This window comes from Ciconia boyciana, chromosome 10, assembly GCF_034638445.1.
Source record: "Ciconia boyciana chromosome 10, ASM3463844v1, whole genome shotgun sequence".
Classification (NCBI taxonomy): domain Eukaryota; kingdom Metazoa; phylum Chordata; class Aves; order Ciconiiformes; family Ciconiidae; genus Ciconia; species Ciconia boyciana.
Window position 1 is genome coordinate 4,874,001 of NC_132943.1, and position 20,430 is coordinate 4,894,430.

Sequence of the window (20,430 nt, forward strand, 5' to 3'; positions counted from 1 at the left end):
AGGTTATTTCATGTCTGCAAAGAGCATAAACTCTCCTCAAGCATTCCCTAGAAGATCTAAATATCTGACTTTCATTCTGGATCCCACTAAGGGGACCAAACATTTACTGCTGCAGTGCAAGTCTTAACTTTAAGGAGTACAGACCTCATTGATTGTGTCCATCCCACAGTTCTTTGAGAGCAGCGGCTCTAAAGAAACTAATAGTTACAGTCAATGTATTAGAGAGATTAATACATTAATAATTACTTTGCTATTGGAATAGGTAAATAAGTTCAAGGTATATAATTAACTGTAGTTTCATTTAATGAGCTTTTAAATTGCATCGCTGGAGATTAGTATTGTCCGATCGTAGATGGCAAACAGTAATTGCTGAAATTTCTTCTAAGTAGAAGAAGAAATGCGAAGAGTTTCTGCATTTAGTTCTTTGCTGAAGGTGTCAGTTCGATAGCCCTGGAGAATGTAATCTGTAATATTTATCTCCAGAGAAGTTAGGGGAATGAAAGTAGCAAAATACACTTTCCCTGTCTCACTGAAGTTATCGCCGTTCTTCAGGGTTGGATGGGTAACTCCAGGCTTCCATGTTTCACCTTGCCATAGATACTACCAGTAAAGTAGCCATGGAGAAATTTCTACAACGTAGAAAACTCTTCTGCTACATATTTGACTGAAAAAGCCGATACCTTAAACAAAAGCTACTTAAGTTGCTGCCATACAGGGAAAATTTTAGCTATCACCAACTTGGTTCGCATTCAAGTCTATGACCTACACGTGAGAAGTCAAGTAACCCCATATATACACCCCAACCTCTCCAGCTCTTAACAGGCTATTTTATCCTAGAGCTTCACATGACTCGATGTGGTTATGAGTCGCACAGTGCCTCATTAGGTGAAGAACCCTGGAGCAGACGGCGCTGGCCTGAGTCACGGTGCTCCACGAGGAACTACGCTCACGGTGCAGACTTCACCGCTAGCATTATTCTTTCTGGGAAAAAGGCAAAAAAAAGAAAAACCTTTACAGCAGCAAGACTGGGTGCAGGACAGATAGAGTGATTTGCCATCAAAAAAGTTAGAGGGGCTCATTAGAGGCAAAGTTATTAGGCCAAGCAAACAGTTAATCCCTGTCACACAGAGGTAACAGAGTTGCCAGCCTTGAACTCTAAATTAAAGGCACTCTCTGAGCGCCAGAGAAGTGACTCTTTTTTGCAGCTTCCTCAGTACCATCCGTCTACCATAATGCTGTGGTCTTTTTCTTTCTTTAAATTCTGGGCTCCAACTAATTACTGGCAGGAAGTGCCTATTTTTATGCCATTAGTATGCAAATGAGTGAGAAGTAGAAAAATATTCTAAAGGAACTGTTACAATATCTGTCCACAGATTACTGGCCAATTAGAACATGGGATTAGGGCTGGGGGACCCCAAAAGAATATGGCCAAAGTCCTTCTGCTTGGGTGCCTCAAGTGTAATTTCAATGGGAACTGTATATACACGGTGCTTTTCCTCAAAAAAAGGGAAAAAAAAGTTCAAGCCTAAATTGCCTGCTTACAAATGAGCACTTCTACGCTTGAAAAATGAATGCCTTCACTTCCTTGCCTCAATTTTTCTATCCATAAATTGGGGATAAAACATCCTGTTTGTCTGCGTTCCAGCACATGCCGGGGGCGAATTATTCAGCCGGACTGAAGGTCTCTTCATCTCTCACCCTGTCTGACAATGTCTGAAAGACGAAATCTTGCATTTATAAAATTATTTATAATGTGAGTATAAATACTAGAAGATTTTCAGGTCTTACGACTTCTGCCTGGGTAAAAAAATAACAGGAAGAACTGCCTGCCTTGTGACATTTTGGCATTTCCATAGCTTGATAATCAGGAATTCAGAGGTGCAGGAAGGTGGAAAACTATTGGAAAACAACTTTACTAAGCTTTTTGAACCTTGAAAATTGTGAAACAAAATGCTGCATTATCCTAAGGGTATTTCTCATGCAAATCAGCCTTCTCGTCATTCTTTCATAATAACTGGTTAGCCAGAGTAGGAAAAAATACATAATTCCTCCAGTTCCTGGTCTTGACGCTTCTCACAGCTGTATTCTTTGGAAATGTTGCTTTGTCACTCCATTAGATATTACTCATTTTGACTTCCTATTAAAAAAAAAAAAAACAACCCGTTTACATCTACATACCAAAACCAGCACCACGCTAAACTGAGTCAGCATGACAAATACTCCTCCTCTGAAAAGTTTTGCTGGAGAGGTTTGTTATTCATTGTGGCCGAAGAAGAGGGTTCACAAACCAGGCTGTAACCCTGACAGCTGCCCGGCCTCTCCCAGGAGTTACGCCACCTGAAAAGGCTTGACTTGTCAGGGAAAAAAAACACACCTCCTACTCATATCTAACTGGTAACAGCCCTGATTTTCTCTCCTTTCATCTGCTTCTCTCAGGAAAACATCTTTGTATTATTTTTTTTCCTTCGGTATACACCTGGTATACAGTTCCTTGTTATTTATTCCTCCCACCCATCCCCGAACTCTGTCGAATGGCCCCGCTGCTTGCTTTGCGGCCACCGCAAATGGTTTGTTTCCTCTTCCGTCACTTTGCTCCGCTCAGTTTTCTTCTTTTTGGTCCCCGGCCCAGCAGCCGGGCCCCGGACGGCGGGCGAGCTCCCGCAGGCCCGGCGGGGAGGCCTCTCTGCTCGGCCGGTGCCGGGGAGCTGCCCCCGCAGAAGGGGCTGCCCCCGCAGAAGGAAGGGGCTGCCCAAGCGCCGCCGGCGACGGGCGGGCCCGGGCCCCTCGCCCCGCGGGCAGGCTGGGTCCGTCGGGCGGCGGAGGGCCCGGGGGCGAGCGGCCCGCGGCGGGGCCGGGCCCTGGGCCCTGGGCCGCGGGGCGGCGGGCGGAGGAAGGAGGGGGCCCGGCTGGCGGCAGGGGGAGGCTGGCTCTGCTGCGCGCCGAGGGGAGGGAGGGGCCGGGACGCCGGCGCGTCGGTGCCGACGGTCTCCAGGCGGGAGTGAGGAGGAGGAGGAGGAGGTGAGCTCCCTCTGGGTGGGGTAAGGAGCGGGGCCGCCCGCGCCAGGCAGGAGGGAGGGAAGGGGTCAGCGCGGAGCGGCGGGGCGGGCGCTCGGCCCGGGGCCGGGCGAGGAGGACGCGGGCGAGGGCCGGCGGTGGCTGGCGCTCCGCGGGAGGAGGGGGGGGGCCCGGCCCGGCCCGGCCCGGCGAGCCCCGCTCCGCTCGGCGGGGGGAAGGCGAGGGGAGCCGCTCGCCGCCGCCGGACGCGGGGCTGCGCGCTCCGCCTGACGTGGCTCCCCGGCACCTGCGGCGCGGGCGGCGCTGTGGGGGCAGCCGTGGCCGCGGCCCCCTAAGATGGCCGCGCGGCCCTGCGGCGGCCTGCGGAGCGGGGGGCCCTGCGGCGGCCCCCGCGGGAAGGGGCCGCTCCCCGGCCAGCGGTCGCGGCGGCGGGGCGGCCGCTGCCGGCACGGGGTGCCGCCTCCCCCGGCCGCCCTAACATGGCTGCCCGCGCCTCGGCCCCGCGGAGCCGCTGGCGGGGCCGGGAGGGGCGGGCAGGGCCTGCCGGCAGCCTCCGGCCCCCTGCCCCGGGGTCGTCCTGGGCAGCTGCCGGCGGACGCGGGGCTGCAGGGCCCGGGGCAGCCGGGGAGGGGAGCGCGGCCTGGCCTGGCCGGGCCTGGCTCCCCTGAGGCCGGCTCGGGGCAGGTGGCTGCGGGGCAGCCGCTGTCGGGACGTGCCCTGCCCGCCGGGCCTCAGTCAGCCCCCAGCCCCGCTGCAGCCCCCCGGGGCCCTGAGCATTTAAAATGCGTCTGCGTGGTTTATCTTCCAAAGAAACTCTCTTTTTTTTTTTTTTTTTTTTTTTTTAAATACAAGCCGTGCGGGGCAGGGACTGCTTTTCATAAGCAGTTACGAAGTGAGCTCCAAAATTTGAACCCGCTTTCATTCCAAGTGCCACTCTGGCGCGATTAAAATGTTAATATGTATAAATAGTTCTGCTGGTAAAACTGTCAGGAGAAATGGTAACCTTTGTGGTGATGTAGTGTCACGCTTTATAGAACAAGGAAAACAAAAACATAAACTTCAGTTTTGCAAAATGTGTAGATTTTAGGACTTTGTTTTTATTATTTTAAGCTAAAACCGCCACGTGACAGAACACTGCAGAGCAGAGGGGCTGCTTAAATATAGTTTGCAAACGCATCCCAACTTTAGGAAAGTGTGTCTCAGATGAATGGGACTTGGCAGGTCTGCACAAATCTTTTAACACATGACCGTGTGATGATTGGAGTAGCAGACTGGAGGAAAGAAACCATTTGAGGTGCAAATGCATGCACTTTTTTTTTTTTAAGAAGCGGGGGAAAGAGTTTGAAGCTTGCTTTATGGTAGGATTTTCTAGTTGACGAGAAGCGGGTGCGCATTACCATGATTCAGAGTTGAGCCCAATAGTCAGGTAGAGATGAGTAGCGGATTTTAGTGTGGCTTATAACAATGGTTTGGCATAATTAAATAGAGCTATTTTATTGGACTCTATTAACCTGGTTAACCTTAAATCTTAACCATGACAGGGTTTTTATGTAAGGAACCTCCATACAAAGTACCATATTGAATTTTAATTGGAGCTTTCAAGACCTAATGTAGAGTCTTCTTGCTTAATCTTTTTTTTTTTTTTCTTCTTGCTTCTTTTTTTTTTTTTTTTGTGGAAGTCCAGGTGTAGTAAAATACATTGGAAGAATACTTTCTGACATAAGTTCAAATGCTATGAATCCAGATTGCATAAATCAATTAAGGGCAGGATTTTTTAATACAGTGTACAGTGCTGGGTTTTTTTTTTTTTTGATTTATATGCCTACCGCATATAAAAAGGTGAGGATCATTCTCAGTAGTGCAATACCTCGGTCTTTACAAACTTTCTGAACGGTTTCCCAGTCTAATTATTAGCTGTCCGGTCAACAGCAGTGGTAAAACCCAGGAAGCAAACCCACTGTCCAGCTCAAGGTGTTGGTACTTTACAAATATGGTACAAAATTCCTCCCTCCACTGAGAAATGCACAATTTGAATTCTCATGCGGTAGTGTTGTTACAACTACTGTCAATTACTGCGCTTGGAGTGGTGCAGTAAAGCCCCGTGAAGGCAAGAACAGCACAAAGTGGATTGGTCGTGTCCCACAGAGTTTAGCCTGAATGAGGGAAGGTGTTTGCCACATGAGTCACTTGTATGATACCAGCAAACATCTCCTAAATTTCAGTCTTTCGGGATTTGTCATGAGTTAAACACCTGTTAATTAACCCCCATGGGTGCCTCGGTTGGGTTAGGGTGGGTACCAAGTGCGAGTGGTACTGTTGCGAGTTGTGCCCATGGCTTGGAAAGTGCCCGCGTTACAGCTGTAACGTGTCGCTTTTGCTGCGAAGTCAGTTAGACTCTAATGTAAAAGTTATACAACTTCCTTAATGTTGTTTTAAAACTAAAATATAGACATATTTTAAAGACCTGTTTGGCTGGCGGCCCATTTTAGAGTGGCCGGTAGAAGTAATAAACTATCCTCAAACATTTCTGCTCAATAAAATTTGAGAATATGAAAACAAAAAGTTCCTGGTTTAGCTTTTTATAAATGTTTTCTACACCCTACGACTGCAGCGTTTGACGTTGCCCATAGCTCAGAGAAGAGCCGCATACCTTGAGCATTTTAGGCCTCTGACCCAATCTGCAGCATGGTCTTCTGTTATTTCCTATTTTGATCAGAGCAGTGAAGGTTTATGGTCCCTGACCAGTATGCTGCACTGGTGAAAATTTCTAAATAAAAGTTTTTGTCATCAAAACAGCACTTTACCAGTGTACTTTCTTTCACTCAGGGCTCCTGGAATAAACTGCTTGGGCAAAAACTGAATGGCTGCTGTAAGCTGCGATGACGCCAAGCGCTTCCTGATGTAGAGAAGGCCAGTAGTTTTAGAAGCATTTGATGTATTTAAATTCCTTACTGTTTGTATGGTCAGCTGGAATCTAACTTATAAAAAAAGAAATAAAATATATATACAGCATTGTTTGGCTTCACAGGATCAGAATATGTTTATATAATACAGTCCTATATAGTTTAGATTGGAGAGCCATTGAGATAAGGCATTTCTCCTGCAGCTGTTGATGAGCAAATATTTAATGTGGAATATTCTCTTGTATTAGCTCTTTCAGTTGCAACGGGGAAGTCTTGTCCAAAGACTTGAGATCTTGCCTGGTTAAATAATTGAGTTAAAGTGCTGTTCCTATATAAATTGGGTCCTAAACTATGTGCTCAGAAGAAACATATATAACATATGCGTTCCTGTGTGAACAGAATTGTATTCTGTTGTAAGGAAGTACCCTGAAAATATATTTTAAGGTTTGATTTTTAGTCATACTGGTATAAATAATAGAACCTTAATGTTGACTGCTCTGTTTGAGGGCTTCTGTGTACTACTGCTTGAGACATAAGCTGTTGTGTAGTGGGAGTAGTAACAAAACCAAGGCAAATGATTTGCTAACTTGAACAGAGCAAGTCTCTCATTGTCTGGAACTAGTTGTATAACTTACTAATATTACTAATTTAAGAAAATATACTAAAGTAGAGAATAAAGTCTTAAGTATATATGCAAGGCTGTTAGGAACCCATGCAGCAGGCATTTTAGAAATACATTGGCTACCATGTTTTTTTTTCCATTTGTATGTGAGAAACGTTCTCTACCAAGTTTGTAAAGCAGGGAAATCATCTTAATCTTTGGTGGCAGAATTGTTAACGAGGGGCTCTAGAGAGCCTGCCTTCTCCTGCCCCCAGCCGTCAATAAGCGGTGCAGTTAGCAGTGGTGAAGCAGTGCCTTAGTGCTGTAAGGACACATACCCCAGTGTGAATTTCACTTCCGAATAGATATATATCGAAGTATGTCTTAAACGTACACCTTAGCTAGCCATATTGCTGCACGTCAGATGTGAAAGTAAAAATAAATGTGTGAAGCACCAGACAGTATGAAATCTAAATCTGAAAACCATGTCTCCAAACAGTCTATTATCCTAAATCCTGGACCCCATATATGTGTATATATGGAGCATATATGTATGTTTGATTTTTGATCCACAGTATTTCCTGTAGGCAAGAAATCAAAGATCTTTTCAAGTTATAAATGACAGTAAGTTGGGAAACCAGTACTTCAGATTGTGGGTATTTTGGATATGAGTAGCTCTTTGATGTCCAAATGAGAACTGGAGGAATGTCTAAAATTAACAATGAAATATGTAAAATTAATGATGAAATGCAGAACTTGGAGGAAAGCAGGCAAGGCCAGGCACTAAGTGTGGTTTGTTTTTTTTTCCCCTGAATAATTATTTGTTAGGGTTAAGAGACAGAAGGAACAGAAGCAGTTGAGACACATAAATCCCAAAGTAAGTTAGTGCTGTATAAGCAACTTTGATTTAGATGTTTGTGTGTGTGTGTAGGTTTACATATAATCAAACATATGTGTGAAATTTAATACATACGCGATTAGCGGAAGTTTTCTCGTTGGCGCTTCAGATGCAATGGGATTTAATATCATGTTCATACCTTAATTTTGCTGAATTGTTGTAGTTTCGCTGAATTGTTGTAAAAAAAATTGTTGAAAAAATTAATGTTAGGTCAAAAAAAAAAAAGAGGAATTTAATCAGCTTTGCATCTGAAAACATCTTTACATATTGTGTCTATACAACAGCGTGGCCAGTGTGGCTTCACATGCTGTTTTCCAGTTTTGTTCCAAGATTATTTTTGGGCAGTCAGATGCCATGTTTGTGCAACAGGCTGTCTATGTTAATGACGCTCAAGGGTAGAAGTATGATATTGCCATACATACTGTGGGAGTGTCTTCCTCTTAGAGGTAACAACAGTGGTCTTTAAAAAGGTTATTTTGGCCATACCTGTGGCAACAGAAAACTCGTGGTGATTGTGGTCTTGATGAATGAAATACCATCCAGAGTGCAAGATTTCTTTCATAGTCATTATTAGAAGCTGTCATTGCGGCAAAAAAACCCCCACTCCCCTTAAGTTCCTGCCTAAGTAGTTGGATTCAGATTTAATATGATGCAGTCTTTTATTCCTTCTCTGGGATGGAAGATTTACTGAATTGATGTTCCATGATGGGCATTACTCACCCTGGCAGAATTCAGTGGTCAAGTGTGTTGGAATGAAGGATGAAGACCTCGCTGTTGCCTTTCAGTATTTCTCTCAATCTGAAAAGACAAAGAGAAGCTTCTCCTTCAGAGAACCGAGATTTTTGATTCCTCCTCTTAAAGCCTAATAAAACCTAGGTAATAGAAACAGAACTGTTATAAAGCCATTATATGAAAGAACTTCCAGAATATTGCAAAGCTTTGTGCATAAGTGCAAGAGTAAATGTATGTGAATGCTGAAAAGTCAGAATGGACTGATTAGGTAAAGCAATGATGGTATGTGAATGTAGTGGCAGAATATTTGGGAGGAAGAACAGTGAAGATAGCTCCATGTCTAGGACTAGCTCTTAAAAAAATACCCTTTTCCTGTTCTTTCCAGCCAGATTGGTTTGGAGGGAAAAAAAGCCTGAGAGTTGTGCATTAATGACATTATTTTGGATTATTTGACAATGTAGATCTTGATTCTGTTTTCATAGTGGTTTATTTACCGAGTGACACTTTTGTAAATAAAGTAGGAATAAAGTCCATGTTGCATTGTGAAAATAAGGTATTTTTTTATAAATATCTTGCCTGGTGCATATAATTAAACAAGTGCTTTCTCAGAAGCACCATAATTTCCATCATTTAAAAATTAAAATCTTTTAATTGAAGTACAGATCCTCATCTGATGCCTAACATATTTCCTGTATATCTTTCTGCTTTGATATTTACTTTACATACAAATATTTCAGAAGACAAAAATTCAACTAGTAGGTGGACATACTGCATCTTTTATATTCCGATTGTTTTCAAGGTTTACACAGGGAATATGCTGCAGGATGACTGCAGAATAAGTAATCCAGCAGTATTCTGTGAAATTCTGTGTTTTGTGATTTCCCAGTTGAGAGTTTTGCCATTCACCTTGTCTGTCTACTGGATTGCAGTTTAATACAGTAAATTTCTGCGTATAACTTTGTGTGTGGTTTGACATAAATACAAGTTCTCCAAATAAACAATAACATCTTGTTGGCTTTAGAAAATAATTTCTTGTCCTGATTTTGCTTTAAGAAAACTTTAACAAGAAATATAGGCTTTTGTTGTCATTTAAGTCAGTTTTCTTTTTCGTCGTGATTTAAATGGAAAGGCAGGATTTGTGGAAATGACTGTAGGGTGGTGCTGGCCTAATTAGTCATTTTTTCTGGCAAGGCATAAAAAATTGGTCCTTCTTGTGCCTAAAACTAATAGCGTGCTTCGTATTTAATCTGTAGGTCTTTTGTAAAACAAATGGTTGTGCTAATAAGTGCAAAATACACACATTTAAAGTTCTTATAACATTATTTGGCATGCTGTTCTGGGGAGTCATTTAAGTTTTTAGTTGGTAGTTAAATTTACTAAGGTAGGCTATCTCTCCCTGCAAAAATGTGTATTTATATGTATCTATAAAAGTATATATTTTTTAAAGGAATGGTAGCAGCTGAGCTGGAACTTGCAGTAGCAATTTTGGAATTGAATATGGCTTTTCTACTAGTGTCTATGCAAGGATTAAATATGAAACACTATAGTGCTTTATAAAAGTACTAATACCTTTTCCAAGTTTTTGCGAAGAGTTTTGGGATTATCCGTGTGATGTGTTCACCGTTGGGCTAAGTGATGTCTCTTACAGGGTTTTTTTTTTGTTGGCCTTGTTGAGATGAATTGCCACTAATTGGTATTTCACCCAGAAGCCACCCAGGTGACTTACAGAATTCCACCACCTTCAGCAGCTCCATGCATGTGGAATGTCTTTCCTAATCAGGCTTAAGAGAGGGGGGGCATTCAGCACAGTCATGATTGAAAACCTGCCTTCTAAAAAAAAAAAATCAGCAGGGGCATGTGACACGACTGCTCCTCCATGCCTTTGCCCTCTCGTTGTCAGAGCACAGCTTATGCCGCTCTTAGACATCCTTACCGACCACAGGACATTGCTAAAGCAGAAAGCTACTTTGCATGTTCCTCTTTATGAATCTGTTTCATGATTCAACTTTTAAAAGTCACAACCCCCAACATGCAACTGCAGTTTCATGGTAGCTGTGACATTATTTTACTATTCATGCTGTGAGTTTCATTCTATAGTAAAATGAATATTATATTGGCCTTTTAAGTTGGTTGTCAGTGGAGAATAGGGAAGCTACACTTAGAGCATCTGTATGCAATCTTGGCGACAAGTAGGACCCTCTGGAAAGCTGTTACTGTTGGGGCAGAACTAATCATTCCATGTGAAATTATATAAGGAGAATTAGCTCTGACTCTACCTCATTTCCTTTCATACCGCTGTGAAAATAAGCTTAGAAGTGTTAAACCTTCCCTCCTTATTTCTCCAAGTACTTTATTAAATACTTCTTTTTATTAAGGCTTATTTATTGTAGGTGCTAGAAACAAAAAATAACTACCTGTATTTCTAGGTACTAATGGGATGTGCATCCTTGCCCAATTTGCCAGTTTTGATTTCCTTCTCAAGACTGGATTCCCGGGATTGGTTGCCGTTGCCTTCTCTGTACTTTGACTTTATTTCCCCGGTGGATCATTCAGAATACTTCATATTTAAGGTAGCATGCTTGATGTGATAGAAAATTGTCAATCACAGACTGCCTTGGCTGTTTAGGAAAAAGAGATATCAAAAGCCTCCTTGGAGCTCTAAGGAGCAGTCAAGTCACCTGCTGATTTGCCTGGCAGGAGCCTAAACTTGTACAGCCTTTAGGTTTAGAAAAGGAAACACAGATCTCTGGAGGTCATCTGCTTTACGCTAAGGCCCTGTACTGTATGCGTGAGTATGTAGTGTTGATTGTAAAGCCAGACAGATATGTATAGATGGTTTCTGACATGTTCATCTTACCAGGTCTTAAAAACAATCAGTGAAGATTTGTGTAACCCCTCCATAACCTAATCCGTTGTTTAACTATCCCTAGAGGTAGCATATTTCTTCTAATACTATTCTAAGTTTTTTCCTAACCTGTTAAGCTTCTTGTTTTTTTTTTTTTTTTTTCTGCTGTGGATATTGCAGTAGTGGGACATGAGCATCATTTTTGTATCTGTTGTTAACCTATTTTGAAGCCTGCACCCTCTTTCTTTACTCATCTTTTTTTCTGTACTCAGCAAGCCCATTTCCCTTTAACTTTCCCTGATTGCTTAGGTTTTCTTCTGAGCTTTTCTAGGTTTCCTACATCTGTGTATCCAGACCTGAACATAATATACAAACTTAGTATCAGTGATGAATAGAATAAATCTTACCATCTTTTGCATATGATGTTCCTGTTAATACAAATTCAAATTAATTTTTCACTTTTTGCATTCAGTTCAGTATTAAAGCCCCAGTTTCAGTTCTGTTCTTAATCACTTAGTCCTACTTTTTTCAATTCTAACTCTGCTTCCCAGAATGCTTGCAGCCCTTCCCAGGTAACTACAAAATTTTGCAAGTATATTGTTCATCATCCAAGTAATAAATGAAAACGTTAAATAATCCTGTACTGAAAATGCTGCCTGCATTACAATGTGAGGGCTAAGAGGAAGAAGCGTGTTATAGTCGGTGTCCTGCAAATCTGTATGTTGATGCAGACCCGACCTTTGGAGATGGAGTCACAGCATGGCTGGGTTGTGCTCTCATCCCTTCGTCGTCTTTGGGGCCATTTGCTGGTCTTGCTTGGGTATGTTTGTGTCCATCTTGGACTGGGGAGCCTGGAACTGGACAAATTAAGTCAGACATCTTGTAGCTGTAGGTGTTTAGGGAGGGAATCTTTAGTGAGATAAAAGAAAAAAAGCTTGGAGAATGTTTACATGGATCTGCACACCTGGGTCAGTAGTGGTTCAGTTCCTGGGAGTGGTGTGTAAAAATCACCTGTAATTAATTGGATAATTATATGCGTGCACGCTTCTGTGTCTGAGTAACTTGAGATGCATCTGTACACAAATGGTGATTCTTCATGGCTGCTCATGAACACTAAAAAAAAAATCTTTGATCAAACGAATCTCATTGTTTGAAGTAAGTGTTATTTTGTGAATCATGTAGACAAGGAAGGAGGGGAAGGAAGGGTATCTCTACTTCAAAACCTTTTCTTTCATGCTGTTTGCTTGGAACATAATCTGCAGGCGTTTTTCTTTTATGTTAGTGTTTTAGTATACCCGATGTGATCAGAAACACTTTATCTTGTCCTCTGCACTGATATTTCCAAAAATGAAGTAACTCAGAGGTGCTGCTAGAGAGTCGGAAAGTAGCAAGGACCGTGGCTTACAGTTAAGGCAGATGTGATTGCAACATCTGTGCCTAGGAAAGCTGCAGTCTGATCTGCCTTCTGTCTTCAGGATTTCTGGGATTCCAGAAGCAGAAGTGGTGCAGATAAGACATGTCCTTTGAGGTTTTGAAATACTTCTTCTTAGATTGTAAAGCTCTTCCTTATGAGGCCCACAGGAAGCACATCTCCTATAGCACAGCCAAATTGGTATCATTATTAAATACTTCTTCTCACACTCTCCGGTGGTAACTCTTCTCTGTGGTGGCATTATTTGGGAAGAAGAGCCTCTATGGTTGCCTCTGTGTATTGACTAGCTGAGTATGTGGCCTCACCACGTAACTGTGCGTGGTAATTTCTGACTTGGAAGCCGTGATGGGATCCGAAGAACAGTTTATCGAGGGTTTTTCACCTTTTTCCTTAAATTGAACTCTTCAGTACTAAAACTTGGTACTTCTAACTTGGAAACTTCATTAGAACACGATCTAGAATAATAGGAAGAAAAACCCCACAGCCTTGCCAACAGACAAATTAAAATTAATTTTCTTTAATGATTCTCCCCTTTGCCAAGCGTGTTCTTGCAAAATGTGTCTTTGCCCTTGGTTTATTCTCAGTGCAGCAACCGCGTTGGTTTCTGGGGTGACATAAAATTCTGCATATTCCTCTCTGGGTTATTAGGAAAGCTCTGCCCTTGCCATCCTCTCTGAGCAGCAGTCGTATGTCTACTTCCTGATCTCAGGACTCTCCTGCTTATGTTGGGGCTCCCCGCTTGCTGTGCTTTGTCTCTGCTGTTGCATCCTGCTCTTGAAGGCTGTGCCAGGTGAGATGTGCTTGCTTTTCTTTCCCCTTTCAGGAGAGCTCCTCTGGCCTGTTGTGCAGCCTGTGGGAAGAGGCATGCCGGTGGCCTTCCTCTGCTCCAGCTATAGCCTTTTGAAAGGACTTCACTTAATACAGTGCACGGCAGGCAAAACAGGTATGCTCTATGGGAGTTCAACAGAAAGCACATACTTCAGAAATGGAAAGATACACTGCTGTAAGTTCGCGAATGTGTTCTGCAAAAGAAACAGCCTGTAAGTAATATATTAAAGGAGGAACTGGATGAAACATGAAGACAACCTCCAAATGAGAAAAGCAGGTGGTTTGCATTATTTCCTTCATGCTTAGTTTTTATGTTGGTGTCATCATAATAATACATGACAAATGAATATACTTTTCTCTCAGTGATGTTTAAAATTTGATTACGTGACTATTTATGTTGTTCAGTATGTAGAAATAATTGAAAAGTTTTATTCTTCACTGGATTGTACATAGAGTAATTTTGGAAGTTGAACAGCGTATTTCATTGCAGACTATCTTAAAATAAGTTCTTAATCGTTTGGAGGTATTAATATTACACTTAAAAATGTAAACTTTGAAAATGTAGTTATTAAATTCTGTTCAAGATGTGAACTCTATTCTGTTTTCCAGCATTAATTATGCAAGTTTGAAATTCTTAGTTTCATTTAAAGGTAGGGCTTTTTATTTGTGTGTAGCTGTTGAAATAAATTACCAGTACAAGCAAACATTCTACTAGTAAACGAGGGATGCCTGGAGTTGGGTCTGCTAACTGAGACAATTTAATTCATCCATCATCAGGGATGATGTTTCTTAGCAACACAAAGTATTTTCACCCGAGGCGCTTTCACGAACTTTCACATTTTTCTTCAAATATAGCCTTGGTAGTATTTTATATGACCTGAAGTTCGTCCATCTGTCCTGAAGCTCCCAATACTTTTCCATTCCCTCCAATGATCAAATGATCTGCTATACGTTTTTTTCAGCTTAATAATATACAAGTTGACTAGAGAATCATTTCGCATGTCAGATTTTTCCAAAGGGTTCTGGGAAATTATTTGTTGCTCTGTATAGCAAAGCTAAAAGTTATTGAAAATGTGTTACAGTTTCATAATAAAACAAATACGAAAAATATTGGCTTGGGAGCTAACTAAATGCTTTCTGATAGCCATAGCCTCAAGGGGGATAATCGGATCATTTGTAATAAAAGGATATCTTTGATATCTTTTGGTGAATTGACTAGTATTCTGTTTAGATCATAATTTATGAAAAAACTGGCTTGATACACAGTGTTACATTATCAAATTGTTTGGGTGTAAGAATTGCCTTAATGTATGGTCAGGATTTTCAATGTTTATTCTTTTAATATAGTCTATGAAATCAGAAGAAGCTGTTGATACATTAAGACTCTACCTTCATTTCTTGCTTTCCATTTTTTTAACACGTGTGAAGCGGATTTGATCAGTGTAGTTACAGCCCAGTGTTGCTGGGGAGATCTGGCTTGCTTAAGAAACCCCTTCAGGTGTATAAAAAGTGTTATTCAGTGCTGAGAGCAAACATCTTCCAAATGCAATGTATTATTTTGCTCTGAGAAATAATGTATTTTTTAAATGTTTGGTAAACTACTCTGAAAACTTCTGTAATTCTGTGATGTGAATAGTGACTAAGCCTCTGCTTATATCTTGCTTTGAGAGGAAAAGTTTTAGTGGTTATAGGATGAAAGCTTCTTTATCAGCAGTGTGTAGTGATAAGTGTTTGAAAAATGTTGTGATGAGTTAAGTATTACTCAGCTTATTTCACAAAGGTGTACAGGAACCATTTTAAATAGTGGGAAAACAAATTACAGAAATATTGGTTTGATTCTTCCTCGTAGTTCAAAAGACATCCTGTGTTGCAGCTTATGTCATCTTAGCTTTATTTTACTGAGTTTTCATGTACGCATGTAAAGTCTTTGTACATATGGATATATGTAAAAAATGAATTGGAAGAATTAGTGGGATGCTGTTACATAAAGGTTTTATTGATGGTGTTTTGGACTGTATGTGGTGCTAATGCACGAGGGAGTACTTCGGGAGTCCTGAGAGTTGCCAGCAAAGTCCGTGCTCGCTTTGTCATTTAACTGGATGCTTTTCTGTAAGGATGACATCTTGCAAGTGTACTCGCAAGTAATTCCTGTGTGATTTCAAGCTAAATGGCTCTGGGTTTCTAGCTGGTGTTTTCTAGTTCTGGGACACTTAATTGCATGTCCGAGCTTGGACATTGTGTTTAAGATCATCTTTGTTGCAGTGTAGGCATTTCACACCCTGGTATTAGTGTCCAGTGTCTTGCAAAATCTCCAGGTGTTTCCTAGAGTCCTTTGAAGAATCACCTAAGTTGGAAGTTTCTTCTGTTATCCCACAGCAAACAGAAAGAAGGAGAGAAAGTCTTAGCAAAGGGCTTTGCTAGCAACAGGGGCTTTAGCCTTTAAAGTGTCGAGTGTCAGGTCTTTGAAAACAGCAGCAGTCACTTATGTCTGATGTTGCCTTACCTGTATGTTTAACCCACGGCAGCTTGCAGAAAGGTCAGGGCTCTGTCTGCTCCCCCTCCTGCAAGACTTTGTTGCATGTGGTGACAGACTGTCTACATTTTCACCTCTTGCCTCCTCCTGGGATCATCTGGGAAGCTCCAGAATCAGTTGTAGGCTCTCCTTGCCCCTTCAGGTGCTGTATAGAACATTCGTTGCTCATAGGAGTAGGCAGAGTTTGCAGTCGTGATGACTCCTCTAGGTAGTTGCACAGTCAGATGTCATGGACATTTGCTGAAGGCTAGTGTTTGTGCTGCAATATAATAATGTACCTATGGTCACATTGTAGACCTATATTTGCATCTCAGCATATCGTAATTTGTTCTGTAATGCTATGTGTGTAAAGGCTGACTTTAAAGCTGGTAATAAATTTTTCAGAAAGTCAAATTTAAAAAGATTTTTAAATATTGAAATCTCTTCATAATTGAGCCTTTATTTTTTCAACTGTAAGACCACTGTCTAAATTTACAGAACTTGCAAAGACTGCCACAGGCCACGTATGTACAACGTGTTTAATAAGAAACCAAACCTCCCGCATACTCTCCAGAAATTAGACTAAAATTCCTGTTTCTGACTTGTTCAAGACACTGGATCCTAAAGCCATTTAGCACATGTTGGCAATATCCAGTCTTAGGTATAAGAACAGTTTAATTTTGGGGAAGGCTTTGTTTGGGGTAGAGAAATGAAGAATTCCATTGGATTCACAAGCAAAATACAGCTCTGCTGTGAAGTACTGGAAACAATGCTGGTGGAGATGCATCAGTCTAAGATGGAGAAGAGGAAGGAGGGCTTCTGATAATTTCCTGTTACTTGGACTTTTTTTTTATATAGCAGAATGGTTACTTTGGATAGGCAAATAATAAGAAAACATCACCAGAGTGCTGTACTAAAGACAAAATTCATTACTAAATGTTACTTTTAAACCACAGCCTCTCCAGCCTGACTGGAACAGCCGCTGCGGTCCTTCTCTTACCCCTGCTCCCTTTTCTTCAGCTGGGGCTTCTGCCCATATTCTATGTAATTTCCTGTGGTTAGGTATAAAGATATGAAGAATTGATGAAAATTATCTTTTCGAAGGTAGTAAAAGGTCTGGAGTAAGTCTAATAAATAGATAGGGATAACTTGTAACGAGGGACACGCAGTAGTGTCAGAACTGTTGTAAATTTTCAAAAACTACTTTTCATCTTCATCCATCCATGATTCAAGTAAAGAACATTCACATTATGGCCTGCAGCACAATACAAATTGTACTTTGCTAGCTTTTGGTTAAAGCGATGAGCATATTATTTGAATTTTAGGAAAGACAATTTGAAAACTTACTATATTTAGGATTTAGTCTTGAAGTTATAAGAATAACTAGTGGTTTTTGCTGTTGTTGCATCTTTTAATGTTCATGTGCAATGAATGATGTGATCAGAGTTGTCACTGGGAACGTTTAGTTTTTCATGCAAAGTATTTTTGGGCAGCTTTTATTTGGAAGAACGTGGGATGGAATATAAAAGAACTAATCTAAGAAATTACCATTTATGTTAAAAGGTCACAAATTATAATTGTTTGGATGCTATTTCTGCAGTTAGTCTCTGCAAAACTGGAAAAGGTGAGTGCAAACCGGTAAGGCTAAAGTGTTTCTCAAGGTGGTAGTTTGGCTTGGGGGTTCTCATCATTTAACATAGCTATGTCCTTTCAGAGAATCAGGAACTAAATGATTTTATTCTAATTAGGACTTGGACACATTTATGAATGAGAAGTCAAATGTCTTCCTGTACGCATAGTCTTTCTGTTACGTGTTGTGTTTGTATGTAACTCGTCCTGTGTGAGAGTTTGCATGAAAGCAAATGGATATGGTTCCATTCAGTCTCTCTCTAGTACCCAAAGCTATTTTGTGTTGTCAATAAAAATCATAAATTCTCTACATTACTGAGCTTTATTTCCAGCCAAGGAGTAGTACATGAAAGTGTTGTGGGATCTTTAATTGCTATATTTTTTGAAGTCTCCATTTTGAGTGTGTGTCTCTCTCTCTGGCCCTGACTCATTGGAACATCTAGTGAAACATGCTCTTCCAAGCAGGTCGTTCTGCTGAGCAGGTTATGGGGAGTGATGTGGGAGAGGTTGGATCTCAAATGTTGGTGATGTTGTTTTGACACAGTAGTGTACTGCATTATCGAGGAGGAGGAGGACCTACTTCTGATGAGGTCCTTCCATTGTACCTCCGTAGTACGGAATGAAAGCCTGTCTGATGTAAATGTTTTATGGTGTTTCAGGCTTTAACTGGTAGTCCCTGAGATCAGAAAAGTAATTGGGTCCTTAAATCCCAGTCATTCAAGAGACATGGGGAGAAAACACCCTTCACAGTTTACTGTCACAAGATTTTGAGATAAAATTTAGAGAAGTAGCAGTCATCCTCTACAGCTGCCTGCCGATAACGTGGTTTTGTTCATGCCCTCCTGGCTGTAGCTGTGTCTCTCTTTCCCAAGCGTTGCATTGCATATAAGGTCAGGGGGTCAAAATTTTTATATTTTCGGTTTGCTAGTCTGAGCCTTCAATCCCAACCTCCCTCCCCCAAGCTTTTAATACCCTAATAACCACTTTTCCATGTACACTTTTATGAAACTTGATTACAGATTTTCATAACCTCTGCTTTTGTCAGTTAACTATCTTCAGCCAGGGAAGTCAAGCTTTGATTCAGTGTTATCTTTGTACTAACAAAATACAAGGATGCTTATTTCAATGTTAATGTGCTTTCCAAACTCTGGAATTTTCCTGTATTTGCTTGGCAAAAATTTTTTGTCTGTACTGTTTAATAATACTGTGATGCTTGTGTCCCCTACCCCCCGAATCTCTTTCTCTAGAATCTCCTCATATTCTCCTTTATTCTGAGAGTTGGCAGGTATTATGTCCTATTCCAAGGAAGCAATTTTATTCTTAACACGGTCTCAAAATGTAAAAACAAAACATTGAGCTGTTTGCCATGAATTTTACTTAAATTGGTTTTGATTGAGGGAAAAAATTTGATTATCTTCAGATCATTCAGGAATTTAAGTAAAAATACTATGCTTTGGTAACTTTTGGAAGCTCTGTGTAAACTTTTAAAGCCTGTTGTTTTTTTCCTTTTAAAAAAAAAAAATAAAAATTTGCAGGGGTTTCTGTAGACTATAGGATTTACAGCGCCTGGGCCAGGCTTGCTTTTACAGTGCCTGGCAGTGTAAGATCAGGTAGTATAATGTGACTTGACTGGTCTGATTCAAGATGATTGCAACCCATACCTCTTCTTCCCAGAAATAATGTTTGGGGGTTGGTTTTTTTTTTTTAATCTGTCAGTATTGCTATTTTGTAATGAGGACTGATACAACTAATAAGTCCTTTTCTGTATGTAAGGGATGTTTGAAGTAAGGGTGATGTGGTAGGCTGTTGCCTCGGTTGGTGTAGACCGAACCCTACAGTAAACACTTTTTAGAGCATTGCATGGAAACTGCGTAGGCTTAGATGCTGCAATATGAGTTTTTGGTCTAGATTTTATATTCTAGAAGAGAATTAATAGTCTTGAAAGACTGTCTCTCTCAATGGGACAGCTAGCATAACTGTGGCCTGTGGTAAAAATAAACAACACTTAACCAGTTAGGCAGCTGGCACTCCACACCTACGTCTTCCCATCCATACTGTGTGGCTGAGTGTTTTTTTTTGTTGTGTTTTGGGGTTTTTTTTGTTTTGTTTTTGTTTTGGTTTTTTTGCATTCAGAGCAGGCTACAGCAAAGCTTGTTTGATGAATTGCAGTTTGTCTCATGAGCATGATACTTTGAGAATAAGAACAACAACTGAGCATTGGGTGGCTTCTTTCTGATTCAATAAGCAAGCCTTCCATTATAAATTAGTTTCAGAAACAAGTTACTGGTGTGTGTGTGTGTGTATATATATACAAAAATATATATTAAAAAAGTATAGAGCATCCTGAAATAGGTACAGTGGAATCCCAGTTATACAAACAAAAAGCAAGAATCTAAGTAGTTCTGTATTCAGTGTTAATGATCTGTATTTCATGTGAAAGGTTGACCTTTGCAGGGCCTTTTCTTCTGAAGTAAAGAATAGGCTGATCTGTTTCTCCCACAGCTGGAAGGGCAGGGGGAGATTTGGTTGATCTTATTTTTTTCAGCAAGACTATCACAGGGAATGATAGGGCCAGTTGCTGAGATTGCAAAGGACTGTGCGGCCCCAGGCATCTTTAACTATGTGCGAAGACTGATTCTGTTCAATGCAAAAAAATATGAAATGCCTAAGTTTAGACCGAACACTGATTCAGGTCAGGAAAAATGGGATCCTTCCCACTGACTTAAAATGGATACGCGAGACTTCCGTATGATGGTTCATATAAATCAAAGTGAATGGGCATTAGATTACACATTCATCATTATGATTATCACTTGAACTGCTTAGCATGTGTGACCTGGTAAGCATTTGCCAGTATTCTATTTAACTATAAAGACAATATTATAACATTATATTCTGAATTTTATTTAATTTATTGTGGTGGTCTAAAGCTCTACAACTCAGAGTTTGAGAGACAGATAGATGAGCAAGAGCATGCACATTCTGCATGGGGAATCTGGGGTGTGTGGGGTTTTTTTACATCTGGGGATCTAGTT

The 20,430-nt window shown here is 41.0% G+C and overlaps 1 protein-coding gene across 6 annotated transcripts in view; it reads left to right on the forward strand.

Annotated features, from left to right (window-relative positions):
• The first annotated feature begins 2,963 nt into the window (after nt 1-2,963).
• Nucleotides 2,964-20,430, forward strand: part of GTDC1 (glycosyltransferase like domain containing 1) — a 343,668-nt gene continuing 326,201 nt past the window's right edge. For 2 of the 6 annotated variants that reach the window (XR_012044289.1, XM_072874174.1), the window contains exons 1-3: nt 2,969-3,018; nt 5,842-5,925; nt 13,250-13,369. The gene's annotated coding sequence lies outside the window, so the exon portion shown is untranslated. Of the gene's footprint in view, nt 3,019-5,841; nt 5,926-13,249; nt 13,370-20,430 lie in introns of all 6 variants that reach the window. The other 4 variants (XM_072874178.1, XM_072874180.1, XM_072874179.1 and 1 more) reach the window with 3 other exon arrangements.